The sequence below is a fragment of the Akebia trifoliata genome, chromosome 9, assembly GCF_017979445.1.
Source record: "Akebia trifoliata isolate Shusen 1 chromosome 9, ASM1797944v1, whole genome shotgun sequence".
In the NCBI taxonomy this organism is placed as follows: domain Eukaryota; kingdom Viridiplantae; phylum Streptophyta; class Magnoliopsida; order Ranunculales; family Lardizabalaceae; genus Akebia; species Akebia trifoliata.
The window spans coordinates 13,608,055-13,622,712 of NC_141383.1; the positions used below are offsets into that span (position 1 = coordinate 13,608,055).

At 34.1% G+C, this 14,658-nt stretch overlaps 1 long non-coding RNA gene across 1 annotated transcript; it reads left to right on the plus strand.

Annotated features, from left to right (window-relative positions):
• The first annotated feature begins 12,175 nt into the window (after positions 1-12,175).
• LOC147394318 (uncharacterized) lies at positions 12,176-14,653 on the plus strand. The gene is made up of 3 exons (XR_015181546.1): positions 12,176-12,451; positions 13,232-13,342; positions 13,672-14,653. It is a non-coding gene; the product is annotated as an uncharacterized LOC147394318 (long non-coding RNA).
• The last annotated feature ends 5 nt before the right edge of the window (positions 14,654-14,658 follow it).

Consider the following 14,658-nt stretch of genomic DNA (forward strand, 5'->3'; position numbering starts at 1 on the left):
CAAAATTGCATGGTTTACAACATGAATCATTTTTCAAAACTCATCAAAAATCAATCCAAGACTTCAAACGAGCTCCGTGCCACGAAGTCAAGGGTTTCAAAAAGGCTAACCCTGTCAGACCCCGTGCTTGGGTAACCACATCTTACAAACATCTTCAATCCATCCGACGATTTTAATCATCATGCAATAAATTACTTCGGATTCATGCAAATAAGAGGCCTAATTTATTCTTTGCAAGCAACTCCTACAAAGAGGGGCAGCTGTAGAAACCCCAATTTGCACGAACCCATTGGAAAGATCTAAATTTTATCGAATTAATTCCAACTAAGGGCTCAAACCTATCACGGGTTCACATTGCCACGTGGCATTATTCCCATGCATACATGTATACATGTATCATGTCATATAGTTTGCATGCTCAACCTTGTCCCTAACCCACTCCACATTCGTATTCATTCTCCATTTACCGATCCATCACCCATACCCTCACCATAGTCTACTCCCTAACCAAATCTAAGCCAAAAATAAAGTCCATCTTTTAACCTAAATTCAAGCACATTCTCTAAGTCCTAAACCCAATGACATTCTAAAATCAATAACCCAAATCCATTACCTAGCACAACCTAAGCCCAAAACCCAATGCCATTCTAAACCCATAACCTAAATCAATTTTCTAACCCAACCTAAACTCAAGATGAAGTCCATTCTCTAAGCCCAATACCAAGTCCATTCTAAGTCCATTCTCTCACACTCCCTCAAAATATGACACATGTTGATATCTCATAAGCTCCCAATACCCAATGCATCATCTAATTGGAGAGTCAACTCCCCCTTGTGAAAATTCAAGAATACCCTTCTCAAAAAGTGTAGTCAAATCAAAAAGGTTATTTGGTCTTTAGTAATAATCCATAAAGTTGAGAGAACTTCCAATCATACCCTCAAAAGGTAGGAATCTTCAAGTACATACATGGAGTTCTCCCATTAGTCCATTTCAAAATTATACTTCCACCCTTGCTTTATATGTTATTTACAAATGAACCAAGGTCTACTTTTCACCTACCACTTCACCTTTACACATGTCATTATCTACTCACCCTCCCAAAAGTACTTTTGTTCTCCCATTGATGCATTTTAAATATATACTTCCACCCTTACTTTATGTGTTATTTACAAATGAACCAAGATCTACTTTTTACCTACCACTCCACCTTTACACATGTCACTCCCTTATTCACCCTCCCAAAATTACTTTTGTTCTCTCATCTCTATTTACCAAAAAATCAAAGATCAAAGAATGTTTTTAGGATTTCTTCACAAATATCATCTTTACCCTCATACAAATGAAAAATCTAAAAAGAAATAACCTAAACCTCATGTCCATTTTCTTTATTTTTAAGGTTGGACCACTTTATCCCCAAAAGTTCTCCAAAAACTCTATAAATACTCTCATTTTCTATGAACAACTCATGCTCTCAAATTCCCTTTTCTCAACCTAAAACTCTACCAAAATCTCTACCAAAATCTCTACTCATCTCTCATCTCTCAACCTTCAACTCTCTCAATCCTTAACTACATCCTTCAACTCTCAAATTCATCTCTTAAGCTCAAGTTCATTCAAGACTTCCAAGGGGACAAGGTGGGTATAATAGTTGTTATTTATTTTTTTAACTTGCATCTTCTTCTTCTATCCCTCTCTTTTTTTTTAGAAACCTTTAGGATGTGATGGAAAACCATCCTTCATTTCAAGTAGATTGAACATCAATCTTAGGCATGGAATGCTTGAGGCGGTTTGGTCGAAAGGATGGAGGTTGAAGCCCTTCTTTACCCACTTTTATCTCATGCATCATAATGTACACCATTCACACACACCACACATGCTTGGCAATGATGAAGAATTGTGTAGCTCTGTTGATGGGGCTAAAACACTAAGTTTCTAATTAAGCATGTATGCATTAAGGTTGTGGATCTAAAGGGAACTCCATTCATGAAACTTCTCTAACATCCTAAACCAACATCCCAATTCATGTAAAAATATGATGACTTTATGAGATATCCTCTCCTATAAGATATTCCTCATGTCTACACAAACATTAAATCATCTTTCAAAGGGGTACATACACACTATGTGCACCCATCCACTTCATGCATCTCATGCATTTTGTTTGTTATGTTAATCTTTTCAAAAATGGCCAAATCTAAAGGTAACCACCATAGGTGGAGAAAATGGGGTGCTTAATACCTTCCCCATTCTCTAACCAAATCCCCTTACCTATATCTTAGGTAGACCATACATTTTCCATAATTGAGAGTCACTACAAATGTCATAAAAAAATGATTTTCAAAAGAATTGATTCGGGTGCCCATTCACACCCATTTCCAAAAAAGAATGGTGGCAACTCCAAACAACGTAGTATTGAGGTTCAAAGTTGAACATTCTCATGTCTACACAGTGCAATAGGCATAATTTTTATAATTTTTAACGTCCAATCAATGGTCACGTTTGGGTGATCTAAAATAAATCGAGATTCCAATAGATGTTACACTGATGTAGGATGATAATTGTTGAGATGAGCTCGCTCTTAGGAACATTAATTGTGCTAACACTAGATAAATTCGGATATTCTGTGAATTAGGAAAATACAATCCGAACTTGCATCGATGATATTTAAGGCTCCCATTAACGAAATCGAGTAAATTTAGGTTTTAAATTAATCTACTCGATGAGATCTACATTTTATTAATAGGTGTCCGGACCTAATTCTGATTAGAATGTTCTGTAAAAACGTTTTAACATTGCTGTCTCAACCTTCTTTCAGCAACAATTTTAGATTTATAGATCGAACTTGCATCGATTATATCCAAGGCTCCCGATAATGAAATTGAGTAAATTCAGATTCTAAATTAATCTACTCGATGAGATCTACATTTTATTAACAGGTGTCCTGACTTAATTCTCACTAGAATGTTCTAAAAAAATATTTTAACATTGTTGTCCCAACCTTCATCATTCCATCATTTTCATATGTCAATTTGAATCTTTCATTTTTTAGGGGTCATCAAAAAGTGATCCTTAATTGAACAAAAATGCAATACCCAAAATCATCCACAATCAAGCCACAAAAATAAATAAATAAATAAAATTGAATTAAATAATAAAAAAAAACTAGGTCATCCTGACAATGCTCCCATACTTGGAATTTTTCAAGTCTGATCCTTAATAGTCCCCAGTGGAGTCGCCACTGAAAGCTCCCTCGATCCGCAGGGTGCGCGGATCCACCTTTGACCTTTGAGGTTTGGGAGTTGCCACCTAGTTATTACGATCTAAGAATCGAATATAAACTCAAAACGGATAAAAACGACTAATCTACTAAAAAATACTGAGTCCGAGGATCAAGTTATGGGGTTGGAAGGTGTTAGGCACCAATCCTGCCAGGCAAACGCCGGTCTCTACTAATTCCCAAATAAACTACATTGCTAAAAGACCTAAGTAATAAAGAAAAATTAAAAAAATTTATACATTTCCGAAGACAACGCTCTCGTTCCCTCAGATCTGATAGAGTAATTCCTTGTACAGTACTCCTCGCTTCGTTCTATCTCCAGATCTGATTTCTGATCTCCTAGGCGAGCTATCTCTTTCTTAGATTTGAATTCTTCATATTTTTTTATAGATTTTTGGGTATTTTTGAAAGATTTCTAGGTATTTTTCGAGCTAAAATCGAAGTATGGGTATTGGATAAGGAGTTGGAGCTTCAAAATTAGGGTTTATGGGAGGCTAGGGAAGCTTTTTGACCTACTTCTCTTAGGATTTATTATTTGATAAGAAAATAGGTTGTGAGGACCTCTATTTATAGATTCTTTAAGTATTTGTTTAGATAAAATTAGTGTTTAATTATAATTCTTTTAGTTAGAGTTATATTTTAATTAGAATTATTTTAGGTAGATTTATATTTTAGTTAAAATTCTATTAAATAGAATTATTATTTAATTAGAACTCTATTAGGATTTTGACTTTTGGTCTTATTTGATTGACTTTAAGATTTTGACTTTAGTCTTACTTGATTGACTATTAATATCTTGACTTTAGTCTCACTTAATTGAATTTAATTTCTTGGAGAACCCCCCTCTATTATATCTTTAATTCTTTGGACCCCCAAATGGAGGGGTCCTTGAATAAATATCTTTACAAATCATCAACAATTTTGCCTGAGAACCTGATTGATCGATTTTTTTGATTCAAAATTTTAAATTAAATTTATTAATGTTTCACTTTAATTATTTTATATTTTATATATTAATTTCAAAAATTTTAATTATAAAAATTGTAAAATTACCGTTTTGCCCTCGGAGAGAACTTTTTGTGTTTCAAGTCGGTTTTTGATGTTCTAGGATATTTTAGAATTGATTTTTCATAAAGAATTCAATGAAAATATTGGTTTGTGTCATTTATGAAATTTTTTGTGCGAAATGGTAGAAGACTTTATGAGGGGCATTTTCGTAATTTTATCAAATTTTGTTAAAATTGGCAAAATAATTTATTTGATTTCGATTTGTTGTTTTATGTGTTTGAATGGATTTTCCTAAGTGAAAGTAGGCTCTAGCGTTATTTTGAGGTTAGGGGTATTTAGTCATTTTTTAATGATTTTTATCGTAAAATTTATTTTTATTTGAAAAATGATGATTTCAATGTTTTTGTGGTTATATTTTCCTAGCGTAGCATGGTTTCTAAGGTCTTGTTAATTTGAGATACCTCATCCGAATTTCTGAAACATATCTAGCAACAAAATATAGCATTGGAATAATCATCCATCATTGGGAACCGTTACGATCGGGTTAACGAGTTGATTAATCAGGCAAGTGCGAAAATGGGGTGTCTACAGTGGGATGCTTCGACGTATGACATATAAGACACAAAAGAGAAAAAAGAAGAGGTGATGTTTCAGTTATAGAATGTATAAGACATGAATGAGAGAAATGCTTCAACTTATGTCGAGTAAGACACAAACGAAAGATGTTTTAGTTAATTTTCATGTAAGATACAAAAGAAAGAGATACTTCGATTAATGGTCGTGTAAGACATGAAAGAAAGAAAAAGAAAAAAGAGATGAGATTGTACATTTAAGAGGGGATTGGGTATTTAAGACTCGTATATATTTTACTTTTAATACATTTAAAAAAGAAAATAAATACCAATATATAGTATTTTAGTGATTTATTAAAGAGATTGTGACATTTCTAAAACGATATGTTATTTTAGGATAATAGTTACATTGTTTGAGTTTTTATGTATTATGTGGTGCATAAGAACATAACATCACAACAAAAATCTGAAATTTTTTTTATCTTTAATAGAGAACAAGATGTAGACAATTAAATTATTGATAGAGATTATGGAGGATCATATGCACGTTAGATTGGCATAGATGAAGATGGCTAGTTAATGATCATTAGTAGTTTAGAATAGTCAAGAAAGAATGACCTACTTGATTTAACCCATTTCTTAAGGTCTTATTCAACAACCATCTTGGGCTAGAAAAAAGTTACCCAAATTATGGTAGAGGCTGACTATAAAATCAAGAACTAACGAGGGGTTCCACACTAGTGAAGTATTGAAATAATTGTATCTTGACTGAGATATTCACATCAGTCGTGACCTTCAATTCTCTATTATAGTACTTTATTATTTGATGTTATATTATGAATAAGTGTTTTTAAAATTTTTAATTGTGTTTCAATTTCTTAATAGGTTTTATGACATTGGTATTCAATTATGTATTGAATATCAAACATATATGATTTACGAATTCTTAAAATGTTTAAATTGCATTTAGAATGCTATTATTTAGAATTATAAGATTCCCTACAATGAAACTCCCATGTTACTTACCCCTACGACATCACAAATTTCAGGTGCACTTGATTTAGGTGATTCTTCTAAGGAGATTCAATACTAGGACTTCATAGATGGCCAGTCCAAACTTTCAAGAGAGGAGTATGAATATTTCTAATAAGTCTTAAATTAAAGTTAGGTTTAAGTTTTTCGTTATCATTTTCTTATGTAAGTATGAACACAATATTATGTTATTACTATTTTATGTAAATATGGTCAAGTGTGTTAATGTTTAAGGATACATATATGTTTTATTGGGCAATGATTAGGTATGACATATAGTTATTTATTTGTCGTTTATACTTATATATTGACTATCGTAATATGAGTAATATATCATGCATTTGAATTCAACTTGGGAATCATGGAGATTCGGGTTGAGTTTTTGGGGCGTGACACAACAAGTATATAAGTTCAACATTATTTTGTTTCACAAGTAACATGTGTAGTGTTGCAAAACATATGTGCACTGCAACAATAATAGTGTTACAGATTGATGTGCTAGGAATCAAAAACATATTTAGATTGAAACAATGTGTAAACAATTGATTCAATAACATTTAAACCCAATGTATAAAAATGGTTATCTTCAAAAACTCTGAAATTAATACCAAAGAACAACTTCAAGAATTTAGATTGAAACAGTTTAGATTAGCCCTTTGCAGTTATCTTTTCATCTTTAAGAACAACTTCATTTGATAGATTACATGACATTATATGTTATAAAACAAATTGATTCAATTACAATTACATTCAAACCCAATGCGTAAAAATGTTACTTTCAAAAACCCAAAAGTATTACCAAAGAACAACTTCAAGAACTTCTGAAATTTAGATTGAAAAAGTTTTTATCCCCTAAATGCCATCTAATTTCTTCAATATATGGTACTAGCACCAACACTAGTTCATACATAAAATTTCTTGGTGTGGTTATATTAGATGTACCAATTGTATGGGTAAAATCAATCTAATCTGATATATCTAAAATTTAATATACCTACTTATTATATAAGATTTCTATTGTTGGATGAATGCGGAATCATAGAATCAATGGTGATGAAACAAAGATCTAAATACCCAATAAAATACAAATTCCCAACTAAACGAAACTAGTAATATGGAAAATATTTATTTTAATCGTGATAAATTTCCATTTCTCATTAACGAACAACATAATGCATTAATACATGAAAGGGTTGACCTTGAAATCCAATCTTTTTTTACTTGAGTGGCGATCGATTCTTTAAAATTAAAACTACATTATTTTCTTATTTTATATACACCAACTACTAATTTTATTTAATCTAAAAAAGAAGTAGAAAACCTAAATCCCAATTCAATATCTCTATGCTATGGTAGATATATTATCAGAATCGATCAAGAAATGCAAGAAATCAAATTCAAAATTTAGATCTAAATTGGGGCAAAATGAGAAGTAGAATCTTCTACCTCCATACCAAATAATTAAAATGAGTTAAAGAAATAAATCAACCGAAAATGAGTAATTCTTTTTGCTCTTTTTTTAAATAATTTTTTTTCTTTTAAAGTATTATCATTGCTTCTAAGATGGTTAGGGTTTGAGAACCAGAGATCACTACCAGTACTCCTTCTGATCTCTAAGTTTTATAGAGAACCATCTTCGATTTACTCACAAGAGAAAAATCAACAAAACTCGAAGCTGGTGAGGGTTTGAAATCAGAAGCTTGATGGTTTGCTAGTTGATTTCCATCTTGAAATTGAAGATGAGAAGGAAGAGGATCCAAAAAATTTAACTTAACTTGAGAGATCAATGAGCTTTGTCTAAGATTGAAATAGAGCTTTGTCTAAGATTGAAATAGAGCTTTGTCTTGAGAAACCAATGAGTTAGGAACTTATTCTGATATCAATCGAGTGAGTTTTAAAGATGAAGAGAGATTGAGAGAGGCCAATAGGTGTGAAGTTTGAGATTAGGTTAGGGTTCTTTGAGCCAAAGAGAGAGAGAGAGAGAAGAAAGATTTGTTTGCGTTTTGAATTTTAAGTTGTTGACGGAGGTAGAACTAAATTGATTAAAGATGAAGAGTATCAGAGTAATAAAATGAAATCTATTCACTAAAATGAGTTTTAAGATTACGACTGTTAGATCAAACGAGATCTAATGGTCAAGATGAATAGGGCGTTTGCTGGTTCCCTAAGGTTGGTTGCTGAATGCCTCCCAAATATATATATATATATATATGGGTAGCATTCAATGGCTAACTTTTTGGCAAAACATTTTTTAAAACATGAGTTAGAAGTTTTGGAATGGGCAGATTTTTGGTGAGGATGATCTCTACAGTGAGGAGATCATCCTCACCAAAAATCAGCCCATTCCAAAACTTCTAACCCATGTTTACAAGTTGAAAAATCGTGGACCGTCCATTTTTTGTAAACTATTTTTGATGGGGTTAGAAGTTTTGGTATGGGCTGATTTTTGGTAATGATGATCTCCTCACTGTAGAGATCATCCTCACCAGAAATCAGCCCATTCCAAAACTTCTAACTCATGTTTTGAAAAATGTTTTGCCAAAAAGTTTGCCATTGAACGGGACCCTATATATATATAGGGTCCCGTTCAGCAACAAACATTTTGACAAACATTTTGGCAAAACATTTTTCAAAACATGGGTTAGAGGTTTTGGAATGGGCTGATTTTTGGTGAATGATCTCTACGGTGAGGAGATCATCCTCACCAAAAATCAGCCAATTCCAAAACTTTTAGCCCCAGTTTACAAGTTGAAAAATCGTGGACCGTCCATTTTTTGTAAACCATTTTTGATGGGGTTAGAAGTTTTGGAATGGGCTGATTTTTGGTGATGATGATCTCTTCACCGTAGGGATCATCCTCACCAAAAATCAGCTCATTCCAAAACCTCTAACCCATGTTTTGAAAAATGTTTTGCCAAAATGTTTGTTGCTGAACATTTCCCATATATATATATATATATATATATATATATATATAGGGTCGGGTTCCTGCGACAATTATTTCAGCACACATATAGACAACGTATTTGTCTTATATGGGCAAAAATGTTTGGAATGGGCTGATTGTTTGTGAGGATGATCTCTGTGATGAGGGGATCATCCTGGCAAAAAATCATCTCATTCCAAAACTTGTAACCCCATCAAAATTGATTTACAAAAATTGGACGGTCTATAATTTTTCAACAAAAATTGGATGGTCTAGAAGTTTTGGAATGGGCTGATTTTTGGCAAGGATGATCTCCTCACCACAGAGATCATCCTCACAAAAAATCAGCCCATTCCAAACATTTTTGCCCATATAAGACAAAACACGTTGTCTATATGTGTGTTGAAATGGTTGTCCTTTGAACCTGACCCATATATATAGGGAAATGTTCAGCACCCTAAGTTTTACCACACACTTTAACAAACGTTTTTTGTCCTACATGGGTTAGAAGTTTTGGAATGGGCTGATTTTTGGTGAGGATGATCTCTATGATTAGAAGATCATCCTCCCCAAAAATCAGCCCATTCCGAAATGTTTAGCCCCATGTTTACACGTTGAAAAATCGTGGACCGTCCATTTTTGATGGGGTTAGAAGTTTTGGAATGAGCTGATTTTTGGTGAGATGATCTCCTCACCATAGAGATCATCCTCACCAAAAATCAGCCTATTCCAAAACTTCTAACCCATGTAAGACAAAACACGTTTGTTAAAGTGTGTGGTAAAACTTAGGGTGCTGAACGGGACCCATATATATATACCATTTCTACACACATATAGACAACGTGTTTTGTCTTATATGGGCAAAAATGTTTGGAATGGGCTGATTGTTTGTGAGGATGATCTCTGTGATGAGGGGATCATCCTGGCAAAAAATCATCTCATTCCAAAACTTGTAACCCCATCAAAATTGATTTACAAAAATTGGACGGTCTATAATTTTTCAACAAAAATTGGATGGTCTAGAAGTTTTGGAATGGGCTGATTTTTGGCAAGGATGATCTCCTCACCACAGAGATCATCCTCACAAAAAATCAGCCCATTCCAAACATTTTTGCCCATATAAGACAAAACACGTTGTCTATATGTGTGTTGAAATGGTTGTCCTTTGAACCTGACCCATATATAGGGAAATGTTCAGCACCCTAAGTTTTACCACACACTTTAACAAACGTTTTTTGTCCTACATGGGTTAGAAGTTTTGGAATGGGCTGATTTTTGGTGAGGATGATCTCTATGATTAGAAGATCATCCTCCCCAAAAATCAGCCCATTCCGAAATGTTTAGCCCCATGTTTACACGTTGAAAAATCGTGGACCGTCCATTTTTGATGGGGTTAGAAGTTTTGGAATGAGCTGATTTTTGGTGAGATGATCTCCTCACCATAGAGATCATCCTCACCAAAAATCAGCCTATTCCAAAACTTCTAACCCATGTAAGACAAAACACGTTTGTTAAAGTGTGTGGTAAAACTTAGGGTGCTGAACGGGACCCATATATATATACCATTTCTACACACATATAGACAACGTGTTTTGTCTTATATGGGCAAAAATGTTTGGAATGGACTGATTTTTTGTGAGGATGATCTCTGTGATGAGGGGATCATCCTGGCAAAAAATCATCTCATTCCAAAACTTGTAACCCCATCAAAATTGATTTACAAAAATTGGACGGTCTATAATTTTTCAACAAAAATTGGACGGTCTAGAAGTTTCATAATGAGCTGATTTTTGGCAAGGATGATCTCCTCATCACAGAGATCATCCTCACAAAATCAGTCCATTCCAAACATTTTTGCCCATATAAGACAAAACACGTTGTCTATATGTGTGTAGAAATGGTTGTCCTTTGACGCTGACCCTATATATATATATAGGGTCCCGTTCGCCACCCTTAGTTTTACCACACACTTTAACAAACGCGTTTTGTCTTACATGGGTTAGAAGTTTCGGAATGAGCTGATTTTTGGTGAGGATGATCTCTATGGTGAGGAGATCATCCTCACCAAAAATCAGCTCATTCCAAAACTTCTAACCCCATCAAAATTGATTTACAAAAAATGGACGGTCCACGATTTTTCAACGTGTAAACATGGGGCTAAACATTTCGGAATGGGCTGATTTTTGGGGAGGATGATCTTCTAATCATAGAGATCATCCTCACCAAAAATCAGCTCATTCCAAAACTTCTAACCCATGTAGGACAAAAAACGTTTGTTAAAGTGTGTGGTAAAACTTAGGGTGCTGAACATTTCCCTATATATATATATATATATATATATAATATAGGGAAATGTTCAGCACCCTAAGTTTTACCACACACTTTAACAAACGTTTTTTGTCCTACATGGGTTAGAAGTTTTGGAATGAGCTGATTTTTGGTGAGGATGATCTCTATGATTAGAAGATCATCCTCCCCAAAAATCAGCCCATTCCGAAATGTTTAGCCCCATGTTTACACGTTGAAAAATCGTGGACCGTCCATTTTTTGTAAATCAATTTTGATGGGGTTAGAAGTTTTGGAATGAGCTGATTTTTGGTGAGGATGATCTCCTCACCATAGAGATCATCCTCACCAAAAATCAGCTCATTCCGAAACTTCTGACCCATGTAAGACAAAACGCGTTTGTTAAAGTGTGTGGTAAAACTTAGGGTGCCGAACGGGACCCATATATATATATATATATGGGTCCCTATCCGTGGCCAACAGTTTGGCAAACATTTTGGCAAACACTTTTTCAAAACATGGGTTAGAGGTCTTGGAATGGGTTGATTTTTGGTGAGGATGATCTCTACGGTGAGGAGATCATCCTCACCAAAAATCAGCTCATTCCAAAACTTCTAGCCCCATTTTACAAGTTGAAAAATCGTGAACCGTCCATTTTTTGTAAACCATTTTTGATGAGGTTAGAAGTTTTGGAATGGGCTGATTTTTGGTGATGATGATCTCCTCACCATAGAGATCATCCTCACCAAAAATCAGCCCATTCCAAGATCTCTAACCCATGTTTTGAAAAATGTGTTTGCCAAACTGTTTGCCAAACTGTTGGCCATTGAACGCTACTCTATATATATATATAGGGAGCGGTTCGGCGGCCCTAAAGTCTAACAACTTTGTTGCCAAGTTTTTTTGGGCGTTAGATCGAGTGGCATCCGACGGTTCGGATGGAAAACACGGTTTTAAAATTAAAAATCACGTTTTTACAAATTGCCCCCTATAAAAATATTTTATTCTATTTTAAGTCCCTAAGCCTTCTCTCATTCTCTTCTTCGAATGTCTCTCTCTCACAAAACCCAACTGAAACCCATCTCTCTCTCTCGCTCGAAAACCCATCTCTCTCTCAAGTTTCACTTTGGCGCCATCTCTCTCTCTCTCTCTTTCTCTCGCTCACTCGTTCTCTCTCTCTCAAAAGTTTCAGTTCGAACGACCCGAAGCCATCGCCGACGAATGTGACTCGATCTCTCTAGTTTCAGTTCAAACTTACTTGAGATCTCATCGTCTTCGGAGCTCTCTCAACCCTCTCTCGCCGTCGCCATCGCCATCGCCGTCAATCTCTTTTTATTTCGATCGAACGGGTATTTATTTAACTCTTTATTTTTTAGGAAAATCGATTGGGTATTTAATTTTTTTTTATTGTAGTTCTTGAATTTGAAAGATAATGTGGATGGGTTTTTTTTTTTTTTTTTACTTAGACAATTTTAAAGAAATCAGTTTTTTTTTTTTTTGGGTTGTAATTGTTACCCTTGTAAATTTTGTAGTTTTTACCATATGAAGAAGAGGGTTCTTCTCGCTTTTTCTTCCTGTTTTTTTTTTATCTTAAGAACAAGATATGATTTTTAAGAAGGTTAAATATGATGGGTTTTGAAGATGATGTTTTATCCCAAAAAAAAAAATTATGAAGTATGATTTCGACTAATCTGAACTGAAACCCTACCAAATAATGGTCGAACCCGAACTTGTTTACCATTGTTCACTAAGAAATCTTTTAAAAGTAGGAAAAATTTTAAAAGACATGTGCACTTCTAATGCTAATTTTTCATAATTTACAAGTGCCTATATCGAGATCATTTCCCACGACAGCAATGAAGAATCTAGTGTACAGATATGTTCAAAAAGCTCTTATTATAGTGCTGTTAGATTCAGCTTTGCTCTCATAAAACTTACACAGGTCCTTTAACTTTTCTTTGCTAATTATAGTTCTCACCTAGTACTGTAAACACCATGTTTCCATGTATTACTGTTCTAAAAAATTCACATATGTATTCTTGTGTACATACAAGGTGGTGCTTGCTTGGCTCCATTTTGGTCAGTCACTAATTTTTTCCCACCAAACAATGTTCTCCCAAACAATGCAGGTGCGGGGGGGCTGGTGTAACTCTCCTCAGCAACATTTTGATCTCTCTCAACCTGTCTTCCAATACATTGCTCAATACAGAGTTGGGAGTTGTACCTGTTGCGTACAGAAGGTATGTTATGTGCTATTGTGTTGTCCATCAGTCCATGTCTTATAACACCAATTTTTTTTACTTATAACACCAATCCTTTCTTCCCAAATCATATCAAATAGCAATCCCCTAACTTAATAAATGAATTGCTGCGAAATTAAAACTTTAGTTACATTCAATCAGGTTAAAACCCATCCTGATTTTATGCAATCAGTACCTGCATCAACCCTTCTCTTTTGAAGTTTCTGCAATGTGGGGAGCTTATAAATTTTGAACATGGTGGTCACTTGCTTATAACTTAATCTGCATATTCAGTGTTCAAGCTTATAACTTTTGAATGATTTGTGCAGATGAGTTTATACGAGGACTTGGTAGCAACTCGGGTACCAGCAAAACATAAATAGTTGAAACTTCGATGTTTCCAAGTGGGGATGCTGATGGCTAATGCCAGACCCTAATCATAATTGTAAACAACAATTGGAATTGATTGTACGAGTGTGTTTGTTATAATGCTTTGTAATGTTGAGATTATAATATGAGCCAAACCTTTGTAATGCTTGAAGAGTGTAATAATCTTTAATTGGGATGTGATTAAAATTTTTTTTAAAGAAATTGGGGTATAAAAGTTGGGTTGCTAATAGAAGCTCTAATTAAAATAGTCCACAGCTTTAATCTGCTATTATTGATTTTTTTAGTTTTGAAATTTTAATAAGAAAGTTATTATTGCAGCTGGAATGTCAATAGAATTACCAAGTGGGGATGCTGATGGCTAATGCCAGACCCGTTATTACTCTTCTTTTTGTATTCTGTTTGACAATGACCTTCACACATTGAGGGGTATATTACCCTTTATTCAAAGTAAACTATCTAAAAGATTGGCGCCATTGCTTTGCTTGGGTAGATCTATAATCATCTCAAAGATTTGTTACAGCAACCATCATTGGTCTAAATTTATCAGTTTTATTCTTCAATTTTTTTTATTTTTTATTTTTGAACTAAGCTGACCGAAAGGTAAGAATAACAGAGCTAAGATGACACAACAGAGTCATCTGTCCTTGAAGTTGTGAATTTTGTGTCACCAACTCTTAAAGCTATGAACTTATTAGATGAAAATGAATCTAGCTCTAAGCAACAAAAAAAATTCAACAATGGATCTTTATTTGGAGTCTATGATTCTCTTTGAGATAGCAACTTTGGAAACCTCATCAGCTGTTGGTGTAATACTGTGACTTTTTTATGAATACATTTTGAAAAGGGTATATTCCCAAATAATTACCGAAGTTTTTCTGTATTTCCAACATGTGGTCTTGAACTCATGTCCTCCACTCTCCCAAGCC